The sequence below is a fragment of the Rhyacophila brunnea genome, unplaced genomic scaffold (genome assembly GCF_057557595.1).
Source record: "Rhyacophila brunnea isolate RB1 unplaced genomic scaffold, BYU_Rbru_1.0 scaffold_2, whole genome shotgun sequence".
Classification (NCBI taxonomy): Eukaryota; Metazoa; Arthropoda; class Insecta; order Trichoptera; family Rhyacophilidae; genus Rhyacophila; species Rhyacophila brunnea.
In genome coordinates this window covers 22,927,520-22,950,255 of record NW_028232859.1, presented here as the reverse complement: position 1 = coordinate 22,950,255, position 22,736 = coordinate 22,927,520, and the positions used below count along the sequence as shown (strand labels likewise).

The window sequence follows — 22,736 nt, the reverse complement described above, 5'->3', positions numbered from 1 at the left end:
ATCAACCGTGCCGTAAAAAATTGGTGATACGGTTAATAAATATACTTACCTAATCAGCGCGATATATACGATTTCTGAGATACTGTCACCGACAGGTTTTTCTGCCCCTGTGGGGGGCGCTCCCATAAGGAGTAGTGCTCCCCAGCCGCTCGGTCTGACCCTGGTAATCAATGCGCCACCGATGAAATGATGATGACCCTTGGCAAAGCTGAACAAAATATTTCATATGTTAAGTCCCGCAGTTTGCTCTGACAGGCTCCACGGCTTCTCAGAGTGAACTGTGGATGGTTAAGTCGGTCGCCACAGACCATGTAAATAAAGGTAATAGGTAATAGGTAATATGGTATAAGATTGAATTTTTTTTGTAATATAATATGTGAAGGGTAATTAAATTAAATATGATTTGTTTGTAATGGTAATGTATAGTGTAAATTGTAATATAATATTCATATGTAATGCAAAGGATAACCAAGTAATAAAGGGGGACTATGGATGGGCGTTGATGGTATATAATAATTAAGGTAGTTAAGATGTACGTAATATTAAGGTATATAGTTCGATGTCGCTACGCGTAGCACGTACACGGCACAATAATTGTTATGCTCATAGGCCTGTTGCGAAAGCTCCCATTTGTACGTATGTGCAATCACAAAGCATAGCAACACGTAGGGCAATCATCGATCCGATTATAATCACGATCCCGCGTAATTAATTTTTCATATTAAATCCGATTTTTAATATTCGCGGCCATTCCGCGCGCGGCGTTTCCGAATCGGTATTCTGGCAGCTTTCCTGCTCCGACATACGACGGCGTCTCTGTCGTATGTGTAGAAATCGATTTCGCGATACGAATTTGCCCGCTTTGCAGTGACAGAGCCCCTCTCGCTCGCGTGTATGACGGCATCACGCTCACGCGCGACGGGAGAATCGGATCAATGATTTTGGTCGATCAAGGAGACCACGTACTGGAATAAAGTGCGGGAAATCTTTGATCGGCGAGGTATGAGTATGTACTAAGCAATTATTACTGCCTATATGTTTGGTTGACGGAATAACATCCGTCAACTAGTCGTAAGTATGTGCCTGTGGCGACGCCGAGCTATATTAGCTGTTAATGTAAGAAAGATTGCGCGACCAGTACATTTATATATTAGAATCAAGTAACTTCCCCGCTTGATATTGTTTAATATCAAGCTTTTATTTTGTAGTTAAATTAACAATCTACCGAGTTCATGTTTTTAGACTAACGTCAAGTAGGTATTCAGGCCGTCGGGGCGCCTCAAAGTTGAGCCCCCCAACGGTAGTTGGCCGAAGGATTGGTATGCGCTGTCGTAGGCCTGGTGCCACAAATATGCCAATTTAACCACTGGCATATGACGCCTTATCATCCAGGCTAACTTTGTAGTACTCTTGTTTCTGAGTGAGAGGTACCTTCGCGCCGCTAGGGCCCGTAAAGCCGGCCGCCGCGGGAACGCCCCTCCCTCAGCCATGAAGAGCGCCACCACGCGGGGGGTGTGCTGTATCGATAGGTAATTCAACCACGAATCCGTCGATGCCGCGCACGCCTTCGTAGGTGCGTTTTTCGTGGGGCTGGCCCAGAAACAATGCGGTACTGCTACATCAATTACGCGCTCTCGGTACAGACAGGTACTCGAAGTACGTACGTGACGCGTGAGCGACGCCGCCCACCGGCGAGCGTCGACTCGCGCCCATAATTTTACTTAGTCGGCCCTTACGTAGATGTCGCGGGTAATTAGTCATTGTACAATTTCCGCCACTCTCGTAAGGAAACCGTTAATTAATTTTGTCACCCGAAAAACGTTGAGCTAAGGGATGAAATCGGCCAGATTTGCATATAAACCCACTATTTTTAATTTCTTTATCAGTCTTCGCTCGCATTTACGACCCCGAACCTGCGACGGTCGGCGGCGTATTTTATTCTCACTTCTCCATACAAGTTTGTCAAAACTTGAGAGGAGGTACTCACCGTGGTACGAAATACCTACCGGTCGATACCTACTGTCAATCTGACAGCTCAGGTCGCGAAGTGTCAGTCAGCGACTTAGACGTTTTCTTCGAGTTTAACTTTTTATTGGACCCGGTCCCCAACCTTTATCACAGAGCCTCGCGCTCGCGCAATCTCGGTTACGGATAATAATAATTAAATAGTTCTTATAAATAAATAATCAGTGTATTAGTTTCTATAATTAGTACTATATAATAACTTAGTTTCTTTTATAATAATTTGTGGTTCTGAACTTTCGTAATTTGAACTTTTGTTTATTTTTTGGTGATTGTGGGACTTAATAAATTGTTTTTAATAAAGTGAAAATTCTTTTACTTGACTATAATATTGTGCCTACCTGCTCTTCCGATACTGAATGTACCTCCACTCCAGGCCCGGAGCTAGCCGAGGATTCGGAGGCCTACAATACCTATAAATAATTAAAATTGATTATGAATAATACAATAATACCATGGGTCGACCCACACTACCTGCATGGTTCGCAGCTGCATGCGTGCATTTATTATTATTACGTACCTAGAAGTGTAATAATTAAACCACTGACGTATTAGCGGAATGTACCGTTGTCATATTAGCTATAAAAATGGTGAATAAAATAGAGGAGAGAATGTGTGAATAAAAATATAAGTTGGAGAAATTGCAAGTTAAAGATAGAGCATGATTAGATTTAAGCGTAAATAGTAAAATCGGCTAATTGAATTATTCAGGGCCATGAGATCGCGCTGACAAATGTATGCGATTATCAGAGAACTAGCATCTATGGAATATAATAAAAAAAAAGGAATTTAAATAGACTAAGAGAACTACGTATAAAAGAGACTTGTAAGTGTATGATAAAATTGACTGATAAAAGGGGCGCCAAGTGCTTCCTAAGTGTATACCTAATGAAATACCATATAAATAAAGAAAACACTAGATTTAGAGATAACAATAATTGTTTATTATAGTCTAAAAAACATAGAATTTATTTTGACAAGTATAATAATTATAGAGACTTGAAATTATTAAGGAGACTCGGTGATCTTTGTTATGCGAAGACATGCTATTCTACAAAAAAACATTATAAATAAAAATAATAGGGTACTCATCTGCTCTGCATCCCTTCAAATTGTAGACACTGAATTTTGGAAATTAATGTTAATAAAAGTTCAATAAAAGTGAACGAAAACTGATTTTTATGTGTGGCCGGCGTCCGTCCGGCCATGTACAAAAAGTAGGTTAAGTTGAAAGATCCATCCAGTTTAGACGTCCGGGTAAAAGTGATCGAGATCGATGAAGGTGCAACCCTCCTGTCCGCCAAAGTACAAGTAGGTATCAGCTCCGGCCGCAGGGTGGGGGTTTGTGTGAAAGAGAACCGATCTTGCTTCCTCTTCTATCGGTGAGAATTTACCTACTCTCAAATTACGTATAGGTACGTATCCACAACGTGACACCGTGTAACACACAAAAAGACCCCAGTAAACGACATTGCTCATAGGCATCTGGGTATTTCGTAAACAGATAAATTTAATGCATACATGTATAATGTGGATAAAAAATTAACTCTACCTAGGTATATACATGTCGGAGACTTTCATGGTTGTTTGCTATCGTAATAGATTTTGGGTTGTCACCACGTGTTTTTCCTCCTTTCTTCGACGTTTTGGGCTCATTGTAGATGTCACTTTCAGTCTCAAGATATAATGACGTATTAAAGTGCAATGTGAGGAGGGAGTAATGGAATTGAAATACCTAACGGGTATAGAGTAACTGGCAACCGATCTCGAGTGTGGAAGAATATGGGATAAACTTAAACACGTGTCAAGAATACGCTTGTCCTTCGTTCTGACAATTGCTCTCGGTTTATTCACTGACGCTCATTCAATATACTATGTGTATTTGAAGGTTGCAACACACACGATTGCACGCCTATAATGTGTAGTTCATTTTCGTAGGACACTCACACATTCAAAACCCTGCGTCAAAATGTAGTGTATTGGGGGTATAGCTATCGGAATTCTATGTATTAATGTGTTATATGGGTGTATGAATACGAACCCGAAACGTCGAAAAAAAGGGGAAAAACACTTAACGTCACCCCAAAACTCTAATACGAGAACTCTACCTACATTGCAAATTCACGCCTTTGCAGCATTGTTGTTCTATCTCCGTCTACAGCTGCCAAATATTATTGTAAAAGGTATAGTTAAAAATGAACCGTACCTACATTGCTATAAGTCCATCTTTATATTAAAACATATTTTGTAAAACTGTCAAATTTTATATTGAGAAACGTGAGAATTTAGGTATTCTTTATTATACAAATTAACTGGGCAAATCAAAGGAACAAACTGAAAAAGAAACGTGTGCGGATTCGCCAGACTTCAAATCTATCGTGAACGAGAAAATTGGATAACACATTTTATAGATTTGTTTCAATCATGTATATTTTAACAATAGTTATTTAGTATTTTCAATAATTAATAAACTATTTGTGAATGATACGAACTGCTTTACAATTTATTTATGATTCCGTTTAGTAGTTAGTAGAAAACGATAATTGCACGATATTTTTAGCTGTACCTAGGTCTCGTAAAAAATTAAATATTTGCAGATATACCATACATTACTGATAATAATGACGGTAATAATGACGTTTTATTTCCACGTATTTAATCGTAAATTTTTATCCGAAATGAGTGCTAATTATTTCAACTACTACTTCAGCTTGCCATACGTCGTGGAAACGACATATTAGTATGTACATTAATTTTGCTGATTTATTTTGATTGAACTTCTACGAACACACTGAAAATAGTGTCCCCAGAATCGAGATACGTGTTGAAAATACTAATTAGATTAGAAGACCATATTGATCGATCCACAATTCGCTTAGCGAATGGTATAATGCTAATTGTGCTGTATGAACCATCCATGTATTGTGATATTAAATATTTTCAAAATGTTCGCCGATTACAATAATTTCATATATACCATGATAATCAAAGACGTTACAACAAAACTTTCTCTATATATACCATATATGGCATATACGGAGCCTAAACACTCGCCACAGTGTGACAGTTTAACATTGAATATGCGCAGATGTGATTTCTTCCAATGCGCATGAATGACACAGTGTGAATTTGATTATAGTTACGGTTTTTATTCCCGACTTAATTTAATATGACTAGCCAATTGCTTCGCTTTTTCTCACTTGGGCAATGACTTTTTTCTTATTTTATATATGTTTATACCTAGTCATTTCGCATAGCAAATCCATTTGTAGCATACTTCAACCCGGTTGTCGTCCGCATTTGCCAAAAATCGAAAAAATGGTTTTAGATTCACTCAATCTGTCAATTCCATAATATATTAGGTATTAATACATTAGGAACACTAGTAACATAAATCCTGAAACTTGAATTTAGTATGAATGTAGTATGGTATTTATTATTTACCATTACCACATGATCATTTCTAACAAGAAACATGTTCAATTAGTACCGAAATCAATACATTCACATTACAATAAATGTAAATAAAAATTAATGACTGCCTGACAAATGACAGACCGCGCCAATTATTGTAAATATAATATGGGAAGCGAAATACACCGAAACGTCGTTATTTAGAATATTCAGATTAACAATAACTACCGTATGGCATAGGTACGTTGGTACGTACATAATAACGAAACGTCAAAACAGACAACCAAAGATGGCGGTTATAAAGAAGAGTTTATAAATAGAAATATTGGGTCACTATGCAAAACATGAGTAACCCTCTCAGAGTTTCTAAAAAAACGTCCAAAATAAAAGTCGAGAGCATTTTTTAGCCCAATCTTCCATTCCTCCCCGATCTTAACCCCCTCAGAGTTTCTAAAAAACCGTCTAAAATAAAAGTAAGTATAGAGATTTATTTAACCCATTCTTCCATTCTCTCCTCCCCAATCCAATCAGGTTTTATATCCAAAATCAATATCAAGAGCTTTTTAAAGTTATGAGTAGCTTTTCCTTCCAAATATTTGCCATTTCGATCCCAATTATGTTAAGATTTCAGAGTGATTTAATTTTAATCTGTATTTTTGCAAACAGTTTATTAATACAACATAGAGAATTCGTTAAAAACTAACAGATTGAGATTTGGGGCCCCTGGTTCGGTCGGTCTTTGCATACCCTTGCGACGAGACAGCTACGCCACTGATCACAGTATCACATATTATTATATTTATAGATCACAACATATATTAATTTGTTTAAAATACATTATAGATAACTGATAATATATTAGGTGTGTTATGTCGAAATTTCTCCTCTGCTAAGTTATAAAAGACACGATTTTGTACGAAGTGACCTTCGCAAATAATACAAAGTGAGACCAATGCACCTTGCCGTTAATCGAAGCAATAAACAAAGAATACGTACAAAAAAACAGTTTCCACGGATAAACACGAGTCAATTGAAAATAGTCACTGTTCGTTACTTACAAACCTGAATAACAACGACAATAATACAATTTTATTTAATGCAATAAAAACAGAGCATAGCAATAAAATGAATCAAAGTGATTCAGTGATTCAACAATAGTACCTACTATAAACTTTACAGTGAGTATTAAAAATCTTTTTAAGAAATGCAGCGTTTACTTGATAAAATTAATAAAACGTACCCAGCACTTTATCTAACAATTTTTAAATTTTATACTTGAAGCTTGTGATTTCTCAACTTGCTACGAGACCGAGAATTCTCGAGATTCTCAAGAAATCGACATTAGTACGAAATTACCTCTTCTGACAATTTTTTCATATTTTTTACCGGCAAATTTAAGAAATTTCGTTGTGAATGAAAGTCGAGACATTATTTCTTTTAGCTCTTCCGACTTCTCGAGGCCCTTTTACGGAGAAATCAAATTTTGTTAAAACATTCCATTTACTCTGATTTTTAAGTTCCGACTGCGGTCGGTAGATTTGCCTAGTAATAATTTCTCGAGAATTGAAAATTCTCGAAATTTCGAAAAATTAGTTTCTCGAGACGAAATTTCTTGATCACAACCCCTGGAAAAGCTTACCAAATGAACGAAATACGTGACGTAATAAATAATTTTATATGAGAAGAATTTATAAGAATAATAAATAATAATAAATTGTTAAATAATTATAATTTCATAAACCATTAAAAATGGATAAAGAAGTGTGTGATTTGAAAATATATTTAAAAAAAAAATCTATGTTCAACAGGTTAAAATAAGTAGGTAATTAGTTTTTTTTTTAATAATAATGTATCACGATTTGTATACCAGATTGAGTAAAGGTTTATTTTAAGCTTCATTTGATAAAACAAATGGTTGAAAGGGTTCTCTTTTTTATGAACAACTAAAATAATATGATACAGTAGGTACTCAATCGATAAAATAATATATTTATGATTTTCCAACTCCTGATGAAAAACGACTCTAGTGCAAGGTAGCATCGACTTTTTTATCAATTATTTATTGTTTACATTAAAAAATATTCGAGCTTGCAGTTACAACTCAACAATATACAACAATGAAACCACAGATCATAATAAATATTATGTAAGTTGTAAATTTGATATAATGTAAAAAAAATAATTACCCAATAATAATATAGAGAAACGATAATATTGTCTATAAGATTTAGCTGATACACTTCAATATCACAAAATATTAATAAAAAAACACGCGACCGAAACGTAGACGCGTCAAAATACAGCGACTAGACTTGACTGACTGAACTAAGTAACGCAACAAGAATGATATTTTCTGTTAGCTGCATGTCAACGAGGAAATTTCATCACGGATCGAGGCTTGCTGATTGGCTTGTTGACCTTTCCCAAAGAAACAAACAGTAAACAGAGGTAATTCTCTTCAGAGAAATCAACGTGCAGCATGTATCCGTACGAAGGAGGGCAGGTGTGATAATGCGTGGTTTAATTTAATTTAAGATATTATGTACTATCAGGGCCAGCGGGTGTTCACTGTACGGGTACAGGTGAAGACTATGTAAAAAGTGTATTGGGCTGGACGGGTTGGGTACTAGGCGTATTATATTTACAAATATATTATCTTTAATACAACTATTTATTTTTCGAAAGTGTTATTTAGGCATGTCCAACGCGTCGATCGCGATATGAATTTCGGTTATAACATGTAAAAAAAACCTGCAGGTACATTCAATTGAAATTGTAGTATGATATGATTTTACTGAGATTTTGAAGGGGAAAAATTAATCATTCATATTTTTATTTCTTTAACCAGATTACGTAAGTCATTTTCAAATTAACTATGAGGAAGCCCGCGTAACGTCGTCGAAATCAGTCGAGTCGTATAGCATTACTCACGGCTTACTCCGCAGGAATGAGAGAAAGAGAGGATATGAATCCATGTAGACGCTGAGACGTAGGTAGATTACCTTACCATCGCGCAGTAGGTTCTTTGTACAGTATGGGAATAGGTCGACAGTGAGTGCAATGACGTGATCACACGTGCGACTATCATAACCTTTTGTAACTCTTTATAAAGACAATAAACGCTACATTCATTTACACCGCTGCTGCCTCAATCAACTCACCTGTCTACCTTCTCATCGATCCCCAAAAGTGCCTAAAGGAAAACCGACACATATTTTGAAATTGAGTATGCTTGATGGTGAAAAACAAGTGTTATTTAATTTGTAACGCTTCAGTATCCTCAACTAAATATAATACGCATGTCCAAGTTGAAGATGACTATGGTAGAGTGTGTTGGATCACTTTCAATATTGATACTAGATATTAATTAGATCACAGCATAGTTGAAATTGGACATGCCTGGTTTAATTCAATGACAAGTTTCTAACTATTATAATATATGGCTATAGGCCATAGGGAATATCATAATATAGATTATGGAACATTTTATAATAGTAATAAATTGTATAGCGTTGCGGTAATAATAAAATTTTGTGTGATTTCAAACGGTTTCAAGAATCAACCGAAAAGATTCTTAGAAAAATACTTATTGTCAACACAGGTACAAGTCACCATTATTAAGTATATTACTAAGCAAAGGTGGCATGTGTATCAAAGTCCAAAATGATAATATGTGGTCTTATCAATCTCATTATTGTTTATCAATAAATAACTTCCTTTAAATCGTATATTATTATTGAGTTATTTTATTACAAACTAAAAAATGTACTTGATACATTATTGTATGTATGTAGCAAATTACGGAAAGTAACAGACGTCTTTTCGCATAAAACAATATTTTAGGTGAGAATATCAGACACGTGGTTTGAAATAAAATAATTATGTTTTTTTTTCATATTTAAAGTACTAGATAACAAATACGGTGTTTCATTCTAAGAATGTATAATATATTATATCAAATTCGGCCATTATTTGAACTATCCTAATTTCAAAAAGGCACGATTTTTCACGAATCACGTATCTTGTTTGAAAGAATGAAATTGCAAAATGGAACACTTCATTTAATAATTATTCATAATTTGAGTAATGAATAATAATTAATTCAAAAACTGATTAAGTGATTAATTACGTTTTAGTTGACGTTGATTATAATCATTAATCGTAATCGTATAAAAACATATGTGTTTTTTTTTACACCGAACGATGAAAGGCGTAATATAGATATACCTACAATTAATTGTATAATAAGATTAATAAGTAATAATATAACAATAAATATATGGAGTTATGAACGACACAAATCACTGGTAGTGATGGTTTTAGTAGGTACCTAATGAATATTTTTTAGATGTATTTTAGTAAGATTTAACATAAAAATGGTAAATTATAAATTATTATTATAATTACTAAAACATTCACAACGTTTTTATTCAGAGGTATCTTTAAATTGTCAAAATATTGAATTATAGATAGTTCTAAACAACTGGACTATACTACAAACATAGTGCAAAAAACTGTCTATTTTCATTTATCAATGTGATGAATGCGTATTACATTAGAAGCGACCTTGCTGACGGAAGACACCAACAAGTGGGTGTGTCCAGGAAGACTTAACTGCGACAGCGTATTGTTGTGATCGTTTGTAGATCTATTGACTTTGCTATACTTACAACACTTTAAGTTCGCTTTGCAAATTTAATTTTAACGCAACAAGCGAAGTTTGGCAAAGGAAATCTGCGACAAATTAATCAATAAGCTCAATAAGGGATGGACAAGGAAAAGTGACAGATGATAAATTTAATTTTATAGGAACAAATTGTTACATAAAATAAATCGTTGATCGTTACATACCCTGACAAAAAAACAGACTAGCATATTTTTAGTGTTGCCAAGAACACTCGTTTAAAGCTCTTCCTTCTGAGCTATCTCACATTTTATAAATAATAAGAATAGTTAATACGTACCTATTGTAACAATGTAGATTTCTCGAGATTATCGGTATAGACGTATTTATCTTCAAAAGTTTTCGGTCTAACAGGGTGAAGAATGTGGATGTTCTCAAATGGATGGGAAAGAACCGATAAGTTCTGCGTAGCATAAAGACTAGAAAACTACAGTAGTTCGGACAGTATAAGATTATAGAAGTATAGCATTACCAGCTCATTATGCAAGGAATAATCAACATTATACGATTAGTACGAATGCAGTTTCATAGAACTGTTTCAGGCAGCAGATGGCAACGTGAAGATCGCCATGATTGTGGCCGACCTCCGATAGTGGGTGGCACAGGAAGAATATTATTTATATAATGCAAATCTTAGAAAAATAATATACTTATTATAATATTACATATAAGTACACAATATATTATGATAATAATGCTTTCAGTTTATTTGAATTCTCTAGTAACACATTTTCACAAAAAAATACGGATTAGATCAGTAAAACTTATACATAATATATTCCAACGTAATTATGTGACATTAAGAGTCCGAAAATTAGGATATAATATTATGTGTTCGCCTTGATACATTCACGCAGTTTACATTTTGACAATTCATTTACATAATATTAAATAATACCAAACTGAGAAGAAACTTGATGACCTTGCTTAATATACTATGACGTATACTATAATGACGTTAGAATTTGATATTAAAAATGCATGCTTATATTATATAAATAATATTAAAAGTCCACCTGCTTCTAATATGCGACAAAACGATAGTATGTAATCCAAATAAATCAATTACTATAATTAGTTGTGTACCTATGTAGTTACATTATATTATTATCTATGGTTATGTTTATGTAGACAGATTTGTCTACCGTGGATCTCTGGTGTAGCAACATTATAATATCAGTGAACAAATGAAACTTCGGTCTAGAGATTTTAATTCCCACCTACTTTTACTATCCTGACGAATTAAAATAACGCTTTACACGACAGCCTATGTGGAAACCAGAACGAAATGTACGAGCTCTGGATATTTTTGAATGACAACTTTTCCGCCATATTTATGAGCCAGATACGGCAACAATTTGGTGATTAAATAGAATGCAGAACTGCATGATCTGTACGAAGGTTGCAGCGCAGTTCAATCAATTACGATTAGGACACTGCGCTGGCTATGTCATGTGCACTAGATGTACGTGAATGAACCGGTATAGGTCCAATAGGACACACTGTAAGACAGGCCAATGTAGATGGAGTTGCCAACAACTTACTGTTGTGTAGGTATTTAGGTTGCCGAACTAGAAGGCGGCCACTATAAATAGAGAGAGGGGGAGAGTTGTCGGAGGAATCCAGAATCCATCCCGAATCGTCTCGCTCATGATTGATGGTGGTTTTGTATGTGGTTTAATACTTTTATAAAAAGGATTTCAAGTTATACACATTTATATTTTTTATAAAAATCGATGTTTTTTAAAATAGATATAAAAATTATTAAAACTATGAATTAGTCAAAAATCTCTTAGGTGATGCTTAGAAAACTTAATAAACTAAATTTCAATAATAAATATGACCATAAAATATATGTAATAATAGGGTGCGGTCCGATTCAACAAATTCACATTTTATTACATTTTTTACAATTGTAAGTTTATCTTTGACTTATAATAAAAAATATTTTTCATTTTAATGTTTTCAGATATTTACAAATTAATACAGTTGAAATTGTAAATTATCAAAAAAAAAAAATCTCAAATTGCAAGCTTCGTATTTTTCCGCTAGGTGCCTCTTTAAAAAAGGCTCAGTAAAGGCTTCACCTTAATTGCATTTAAGGCACATTATGGGTTCTGTTCTGGGATAAATCAATAAAATAGGGTGGCAAGACAATAACCCCCCTCCCGTGAAAATAACTCCCGTTTATAAAATCGCACATAATTAATTGAAATGTCGGCAGATTAACTTAAATATGATAAAAAATAAATAATACGTACCTGAGAAAATTTTAGATGAAATTCTGTAAGACGTTTCTGTAGCGCTGGTTAATTTTGTACAATGGTTTTTACATATTATTTTTTCTGATCGAGTAGATTTTAATATTTTAGCAAATATTTTTTCTACCTCCCTTTATATATAAAATGTGGATATAAGATATAAGTATAATTTTAAATTTATATGTACTTACCTATATTTTTCAGTGTCAAATAAACTTTTGTATCAATTATTTTGTTTTCAATGAAATTTCGTTTAAGGAGTTTTTATTTTAATACGGGGGTTAATGTCCCAGGAGTTTTTGATACAGGGGGTTATTGACAGGGAGTAATTGTCCATGAATCATAAAATATTAATGTCCCCATAATCATTTATTACTATAGTTTTTCATAATAGTGATGATTTTTCGTGATATAATAAATATTTTTTGATTATAAAATTCAACACACGGATGCAAAGAGTTTGGCTTGTTTTGTTTTGTTGCTTGCAGCAGAAAAAGTGCTCGCAGATTTTATAATATGATTTGTTTGTTATTGTTATTGTAACAGGAATGTGTATTAGATAATGACGAGAGGTGTGAGGAAAACATTCACCGGTAACCTTGAGAATTAAAAAATAAAAATGCGATAAACACGAAGACGTACTATTCGCTAATACGCAAAAACACGCGCAGTACACAACTATTTTTCTGCGTTACGAATTTCCCAACACAATACAAAAATAATACGTCACGTAGTATATAACTGGAAAGAATAAAATCTCAAGACATTAAATAATATTGTCAAAAGCTTTAAATAGTCAAATCTAAATTACATAAAGTGAATAGGTTGGTTGGCCTTTACGTAATAATAAATGGTCAACAATGGCGAGGAGCTATGAAGGAATAATACGGATTTTTGAAAATCTTCAACTACGTAGCTTAAAGTAGTAAATAAATATACGATTTTTTTAAACACAAGACTGATTGATTAGATATTAATACTGTACTAATTATTAGAATAAGATAAAACAAGGAATGGGATATTATTTACTATTTTTAATATTATGATTTAAGTACGATATATTATGTTGATCACTATACAGTAAATTTTATTTGATTTACTTTTAAATAGCAATTAAATTTAAAAAAGTATTATCGTTAAGATTTAACATATATAAATAAAGTAATACATGAATTTTAAAAACAAGAGCTTTTGCCATATATTGGTATTGATAGCTCTTTCGGGGAAGGTATAAGCCCATCGCATAACTTCATTGAACTTGCGTTTACGTGGTAGCACTCCATTATAATGGTTTTGAAACAAAGTTATTTTTTTAAATTCTACTTTATTTGAGTTATTTGCGTTGTCAGCTGTTTCGGGCTACAACCCCATCTTCGGAACTGTCGACTATAACTCTGAAGTTAAAAAATGGGATTGCCACGTTCGGGCTGTTGTGATAGAGCGAGAGGGTTACCTACCATACCGAAGATGGGTTTATAGCCCAAAATAGCTGTCAACGTAAATAACTCGACTAAAGTAGAATTAACAAACATAACGTTGTTCAAAACCACCATCGCATAACAGTCGATAGATAAAACATTTAAGGTATTTTCTATTTATTATGAAGATATCTATGGACAGTTTTGACGATGAGTATTTATATTAAGAAACAACTTTACTGTCAACCCCAAAACCGAATGTAGTTTTTTTTTATTCAATATTGAACATACACATGATTTTAACAATGTCAAATTCTTTGTTATTGTAAATAAGTATTAAATAATATAGAATTGACTTTTGAGGTAAAAGTATTTTTTACTTTACTTACTACTACTAAAAATCATTATCTCGTTTGTCATTGCCCAGTTTTAGATGTTGCAAATGTAATTCATTCAATTTAAATATTGTTTATTGGATTCGGTAGCCGGGTGATTGATCTAGTTCACCCACATCTGTCTGCGTACGTTTGTGGAATTCTGCAATAAAATGTCTGAGAAGTGACACAATAATTGGTGAGATAAACATGAAAATTCATTAAGAATTGAAATAGAAGCAGAAACAAAACAACAAGTTTAGTCTTCGGAATCTGACATTGAGAAAATATTTTAAACTTTTTATCGGAACGACTTACATACATACAAACAACACTATTTTGCAATATTTAAAAACGGAATCATTCTTTTTAACGTATTGATTTCAGACAATAAAATCCATACCTATTCACGTATTTACAAAATTAATAGTCAGTTAATGTTAATTATATTATAGTTTGACAGACAATAATAATTTGAAAGTACATTACAAAAACCATTGTGTAGCTAAATATTGTGATTGTAACATAATTATATTATTAGATCGGTTTAATTTTTTCACCTGAATGAGACTAAAAAAGCTTTTACGTTAGCACACGAAGTCTTTACAGATATATTATTTTTATTCTGTCTGCTATGACAAAGTTGTATATTTGGGCAGCGTTTCATTATACATGGTAATTGGTGGTAATTTAACGAGATATTTATTATGGTGATATCATGAAAAAGGCAGAATAAAAGGAATCAAAGATAATATGACTTTATGGAGTAACGCGAAGTCGAACAAGATAATTTATTATTATAGTAGATAATATTATTTGGTTACCTGGAGATAGGGATAGGGTAAGACACCGGGAATATTTTTATCGAGGTATTTTGACTTTATTGCTGTGTTGAAAAGAAGTAAATTGGCAAAAATATACTATTTTTAAAATTACCTAATAATTAATGTACTTTGATATACTTACTGGAAATAGGACATAGGTATAGTACATATTAATAATGGGATATCTAATAATAATTAACTTTGAAACTGGTTTTGTGAAATAATATTATTTTTTCGTATATTCGCGTAAGTACCCGTAGTAAGTACCTATAATGGGATTGGGACAACTGGGCGCCAAGACAATTGGGTGCCGCACTCTCAAATGAAATAAATAGACGTTCAAAAATTCGTAAAATCGTAATTTTATACAAAAAGTATACGAGTAATTTCTATCAGTTTCTATCTAGGTACTACTTAGTAGTTTTAATATTAATTTTGGTCATAATGTTTTTTGAATCTCTTCACGTTGGAACTTAAACATCTGCACAATTAAAGCATTATTTACGTGTGCATATTTAAATTATCACCCAGTATTAAATAATTTAAATATACATTTATTAATTTTAATTATTAAATACCCATAATACACGAATGTCGATTAATTTTCGAATTTTATTCGATTGTGTGGCGCCAGTTATCCCGGCGCCGAATCGTCCTAGACCCCTATGTATGATTTAAATTTGGTCGATTAACTAGAAAAAATACCGGGCCAGCCTAGACAACCAATCCTCCCCTGGCAATGCAGATACATGCATTGGTATTTGTTGGTAAATTAATTAAATGCGACATAATACCTATGTATTATTGATATGCACTGTTGATCACCGATTACTACTCGAGATCTTTATGATTATTATTGTTCAGAAAATAATGCAACGCGTACAGGTCGTTTGATCAATGAATGGCAAATGAACGAGGAACTCGAGGAAGTGAATCGTGAAGGCCTTCAAGTGTTATTTCTATTTGTTATGTCGCGTGACGCAGCAGTCGAGCCCCCAGAGCGCTTTCAGTATGGAGAAGGAAAATCGTCACATTTTATCGCCGCGGTGAGGAACATCGCGCGGAAAGTTGTCGGCCAATGAGAAAACCGCGCCATTCCCCCACCCCACGTTAAAAACATGCGATACGACACGATGCGGTGACCGTGATTTGAGAAACCGATACGCGCACTTAAATGATAATGCTATTAATAATAGAGCCTATTAAATACCTAAACGGTAATTCTCGAAATTAATGGACCCCTTTTTGAGAAACATAGAAAGAAAGAAAGCATACGCTGCTACATTTATTCGTTTAGAATAATTATTCCCTACATTTTTTGTGCAATTAGGTACCTATATTATATTGATATGTATAGATCAAACAGCACTATTATTTGCAAAAAATATCATACGTTACCAAATTATTATGGACTCGATATATCGGAAGATTTGATGTACTACACATACCTAAAGGATTTATTAAGGCTATACCTCAGTTGAGGCATGGTCTAAAAACATCGTGGCTAGGCGATGCGCGGATTGCGGGTCGCGGGTGCAAATGACGCATGCCAAACGAAATATAATTTGTCATATAAATCCAACATGCGTCCATTTAATGTTCTGTTTGTTGTTCTATTAGTAACAATAATAATATATTCATTTACATGTTTTCTTTTTCAAGTAAATGGGTAACGTTTTTAGTAATCTTTACACGATTTAAGAATTAATACCCCCGTCGCCATCACGAAACAAATTGACGTATTCACACCTCTACGTTCGCTCTCAGACTGCCAGCAAGTACAAAATTTCGTCGCGCCTATAGTTGAAAATTATTTGCCGTTTCACTGAAGTATCGCCTTAATAGAACGCTTGGCGTTTAAAATAAATTAATTGCTGTACTAATATATACCTAAGTATTAAGAAAAATATTTATAGCGACATACGTAGCATGAAAGTATTGAATGAACAGTCTGACGTGTTAAAAAAAATAAAAATATTTAACACACAACTGATGGTCACAGTATTGTGGTGTGATGTCTGATCGGCGATTGCACCATATATTTTCAGACTGCTAAAACCAGATATTCCGCCATGATATGAGAGAGGTGCTTCGGCTGCATTATTAAAATTGAAGACAGAAAAAGCTCCGAAGGGCGGTGAATGTAAATACTTCACATCAAATTGTTCCAGTAAATAAAGGTCACGTCGTGTCAGTATGTTGAAATACGCATACAAAATAATTAATTGCGATAGATCAATAATTAGGAACCTATATTATTCTCAGCAATTTTCTCACCCTAGTATTTTAGTAAAGCCTTAAAAGAAAAATGAACCACCTAAGTAACGTTTCTTAAAACTTATTAATATATTCTAATAACAGCTAAATAATATGATTATGGATACATACTTTGTACGTCATAAACTAGCTAGAGAAAAATACTAAGCTGTACAATTTTAACATTCATTTATTTACATGAGCGAATATTACAAGTTTAAGACCTTCACAACAGGACATGGAAAAATATAAAGAAAAAATAAGCATCAACCGATAGTCGTATTATGTACATTAATTACTTAGAATGTATCTTTTACTCTACTTATATATTAATTAATAACAGTATTCCCCAACTTGCCATCCAATGATTGTAAATGTAGCAAGGGACGATGTTGCATTTTATGACTTAGAACCAAAGAAGAAGAATTATTGATACGAGTGCAGCTACGCCAAACTGTTCCAGGTATCAGATGACAGAGCAACGATTACCCTGATGGTGGCCGACCTTATTAGGGGATGTCACGAAAAAAATATATAATATTAATAATAATCAAAATATTGATTAACAATGAGTCATTCAGTACTGCTACTTACTAGTAGTTTAGTAGCCCAATAATGCAAATTAAAAAAACCGAAGCGCAGATAATACGTAACACGATTATACAGGATTATAGTTTTACGAAATTAATAATAACTAAGTAGGCTTTGGTCGGGGGAAAATTTTAAGCGCTCACTTTCCACGGAGGCTTCTCGCTTATCAGGCCGGTCATACGACTCATACGAGTAGCTACTCTGACGCGTCGACTCGTCATCGAAAATTCCGTTATAAAAATCGTATGATCATAGTGTGATGTTTGAAAAAACCGCGCCGTGATTGAAAGGAAAATAATATACTACATACTGCAATGTACAATAAACATTAAATTTGAATTCACTTGTTTTGCATTTCACCGTCATATTATAAAGGTCACAGTGTGAGATCGGTATTTCTATTTACATACTAGGTACATACTAACTAGATATTATGTAGGTACGAAAATTAAAAAAATATTGTTAAACTTTATAACCGAGATCATTAGATATGTACCTACGTGAATTATAGCATAGATACATTCGTTTTTAGATAGATAGATTAATTGACAGAGAATTAAAAAACAAACAGTGGTGGAAGTTGATTGAAAAACACCCCGCAGTTTGTGTTTCCATGTGGGCCCTTTATAAAAAAGAAAATGTCGCACATTCGAAGTAGGTACATTACCATATTACAGAGTTTCGAATCATGCGTTGACGGTAATTCGAATGGACCATTTTATTGTTTAAGGTAATATAGACGTTTATTATACCATCGTATTGTTAAATATCACAGTACGTGATGTGCACCCATAGCTTCAAAGAAACTTCTGAAAGATAAGTAAGTACATCGTACGCTTTGCAAAAATAATGCTTGTCATGAACATGAGAACATCGAAATTGGTAATATATTATTTACTGGGGTTTTATAAGAAGTGGTTGTAAACCATTCGCCCAAACCATATCTGTGGGGTTTTACGCGGTTAAAAAAATATTTCTTACTTAATAAAATAAAACTTATTAATTATTTTGGGAGAAGGCCCAGTCATTGAACATCTGATACTTGTCAGCTACTGGCCAAATATATAGTTAGTTTCGGAATCGAAATCATGCAATTCGATCAATTTCCATACATTTGTTATGTCTTGTTTTCTATTTAATCAATTGTAACCTTTATTGTTATGTATTGTACACAGTTAAGTAGGTATCTAGGTACACACTAATATTCGAGGTGTAAGCGATTTGATGACAACTGAGAATGCTTAATGGAATTAAAATTTGAACTCAATCTGTGGTCGTTGGAATATTGTTGTTACTAATGTAAACATACTTTGGATAAATTAATTAGATTAAAAACAGTATGAAAACATAATATATGATGTAACTATATAAACTTCTGTAGATTTATTTAATAGTGAATAACAAGTCCAACCGAAATATCGACTAATAAACCAACCTATATGATTTAATATAGGTAATTGATATCGATGAGGTGTGATTGTTTTTACTGCACAAATATAAATCATTGATTTATTTATATTATCATTTTGAAAAATGGAATTCTACTTAGTAATAGGGAATAGCTAACTACCTATCTAATAACATAGTTTTAGAAACAATTAATAAGAGTTGTACCTAGGAGGAAATTATACTGATTTTTAAATAGGTACATATTGGAAGTGTATGTACATAATTTAAAGAAAAATAATATCTAGTATTTTATGTACCTACTTATAAAAACTGTTCGTGCATGCAATCAATGTGGATATATAATAGTAATTTAACTATGATTACAAGAACATACATTTTAAACATGAAATTAGCAATGCGTGAAAATTCCATGTTTTGTTTTGCTATAAATTATGTGAAAACCAAGCTGTATTTTTTATTTCGATAAATATGACATTAATACGATCAAAGTAAAATACCTAATCAATGCAATAACTAAATCTATGAACAATATTCATTCTAGGATATATTATTTGTGTCGAGGAAATAATAATAAGAAATCAATTATTTTGATTCGAAACGAAAAGTCAATGAGAGCGTCAAATTGATTTGAATAGAAATTAAATGGCTGAGATTATGATAAATGTTTGTCACGCTAGTGAACGAGGTCCATCTAGCTAGGAGGTAACATCTATCAAAATAACATAATTATGATACTCCTGGAAGGTATACATCGCCAGCCTTCGTTTTTATTAGTTTTCTGATTTCTAGTTCTATCACCTTCGTAAAAAACTGATATCAGCGACATCCCAAGTTCATAAACAAAGGAAATTCTTTTTAATGAATTGACTGACGACGTAATATTAAAATGATTATAGTAAAACAGACCAGATTCCGCTTATAAATGCAAGAAAACACGTGCAATTCTTTCAGGATATCCGCAAGGAGACAGAAATATTGATTGGTCAAAAGTTCCTAAAAAATGTCAAAAGATTCCAGTTTATGTATGCGTTGAAAAAATCATATTGAATGACATTGCTTACCTTATATTCGAGCAGGAACTCTTGTTCGTTAGAGAAAACTTGACACAAATATTATTTGTAATTTTCAATAATCTTTTCCGGATAACTAAGGGTAGACACGCCGGAAAGTACTATATTTTTTGACAGTAAAAAACCTTTAGGGTAGGCGCAGATTAATGACAGCTAGGGCAACAGCAGCGCCAAAACTTCAAAGTATATTTGACAGTGTTGTGATTTGGAACTAAAAATGTGTTTCTAGAATGTAAAATTATGAAACTAAGTGCATGTTCATAAATTTAATTATTATTTTATTGCAGTATGAAAATATAGTTAATAAAAATTAAAAATGTAAAAGTACGATAAAATAAATCTACTTCCATCACCAATCACATATTTTTACAAATTTTATCCTTTAACTATTTTTAAATCTGAAATTTTATGGATCTAATGATCAGAACTCAAATTTCGTTGAATGTGAATAGGTACTTAGGTACACAAAAATTTACACATTTCATAATTATTATAATGTCCACTACCATTGGCAATTTAGTATTCAAAACTAATTTTTCTTTTTTTTCAAAGGAATTTTACTAATCATGTGAGCATTTCTTTTAAATATCAAAGAAAAGGCAACATTTACAAGAGATGTGTCATTGCACGCATTAGGACAGTGCTTCTCAAACTGAGCGCGTCTAAGTCATTATAAGCCAGCTCTCTTATCGAAACTCATCTTGTCTGTAACATATCGAATACATCAATGTGACATCATTGTTATTCACAAAACTGACGTTGCCAAATGGAGCTCCGCAGATTGGTCAAATGCAACTTTTTAGTTTGAAAAAAATTTGTAGTGCTGCTATCAACAAACCGTATGTGTCTCGGGCTGCGAGTCAAAAATGCCAGAACACATATACACACCTACGAATTGGTCATTCCTATACCGGCTCGCTGTATCTAAATAAATATACATATTGAGAGATTACGGGCGACTGTAGCTAGTTAAATGTGCGGTGGTCTTCATATGCAACATCAGAACGAGGTTCCTTTGATTTATGGCTGTGTGGCAGACAATGCAAGTTTAGATGTGAGAGCCAGCTAAGTAAGGGTTATTTGAGGGAACTGATTTCCCTACCTAACATTGATCATTACAAATACATATTTTTTAAATTTGGAGACTTAATTGAGGCGTCTAATTACAAAAGTCCACAATTCAATATTTTCGGGAAGCAACGTCGCCGATAAACTCTTAAATGTGTCGCTGAGTTTCAAAACCCCCTATAACACCTTTTCATTTTGTTGAGAAAATCAATAAAAACTTCTCAGTTTATGGATAAAGGGATTATCGATGTTTTTTTTTGCCCAATGATGGATTATTTTTGGAAATATTTTGCATATCTATTTATATTGTATTCTAGTCCACTGATTAAATAAAAGACTTAAATGTTTGGTTATAGTGGCTTTTGTAAGGCGTATTTTGTTAGGGACATTTTTGACAACTTAAAGTCGGAATCTTCCATTGGTGGCGCGTGGTAGGATGAAAAAGAGTTTCATATTTTTATTTAATAAACGTTTTATTCATTTAAAATTAGTATTATAAGTAGGTAGATATTCTAAAATAGCAGTTTAAAATGAAAAAAAAAACATTATCATCTTGTTCCTATATTACATAAATACAAATTTAAGGGAAAACTTTAATATAAAGACATAATTAAAAATTAAGAAACATTAAAAATTATTAAAAATGTTACAATTTTTCATTGTTCCTACCTGGGCGGCCCCCCTACCTACCGCTAAGATTAAAGGCAGTGTGAACACTAAATTAACGTTTTCCAAATTGTGTTTTAGTTCAAATTAAGAGTAGGTACTTATACAGTGAATTATTGGCGATTTTTAATACATCTACTTTAATAAGCTGTCGAGTATCGACACATAATAATCAAAAAATATATTGCACAATTATACAAGTAATTGAAAATGTTCATGGCCGTGAAGTGTAATAGCGCCGCAGGCGACTTTTTTTTACTATTAAAGCTAATTTATGATGTGTGTTTATCTCACTTATCTGGTCAACCCAACACGCCGGGCCCCCCATAACCCGGGCCCCCAGGCTAGAGCCCCGTCAGCCCTCCCAAGCTATGACCTACACCACTCCGGAATTCGGGTGGACACGGAGAATTTTTTGACAGTTCCATTAGGGATTGTGTTTCTAAAAAAACCCGACATTAGTATTTCGAAATTTTTGTGTTAGAAATTAACATCTAAGAGTTTTTTCTATAAAGGTGCTGGTGAATTACATTCTGATAATTTTTATTTTGGGGGGTGCCAGGGCCCCCTGGCCCCCCCCCCCTGGGTGCGCCACTGATAATGATTGACCAACCAGAAACTGACCATGTTAACATTGTTAACCAATCTCTGCTATTCTAAACCTACAAAAACATCAAT

General features: G+C 33.2%; 1 protein-coding gene across 4 annotated transcripts in view; it reads right to left on the bottom strand.

Moving 5' to 3' along the window:
- The window catches only part of Lpin (phosphatidate phosphatase LPIN), a 90,149-nt gene extending 69,707 nt beyond the window's left edge, over positions 1-20,442 (bottom strand). For 3 of the 4 annotated variants that reach the window (XM_085946446.1, XM_085946450.1, XM_085946451.1), the window contains exon 1: positions 20,316-20,442. The gene's annotated coding sequence lies outside the window, so the exon portion shown is untranslated. Of the gene's footprint in view, positions 1-7,622; positions 7,760-20,315 lie in introns of those variants that run through there. The other variant, XM_085946447.1, reaches the window with a different exon arrangement.
- Between the last annotated feature and the right edge of the window lie 2,294 nt (positions 20,443-22,736).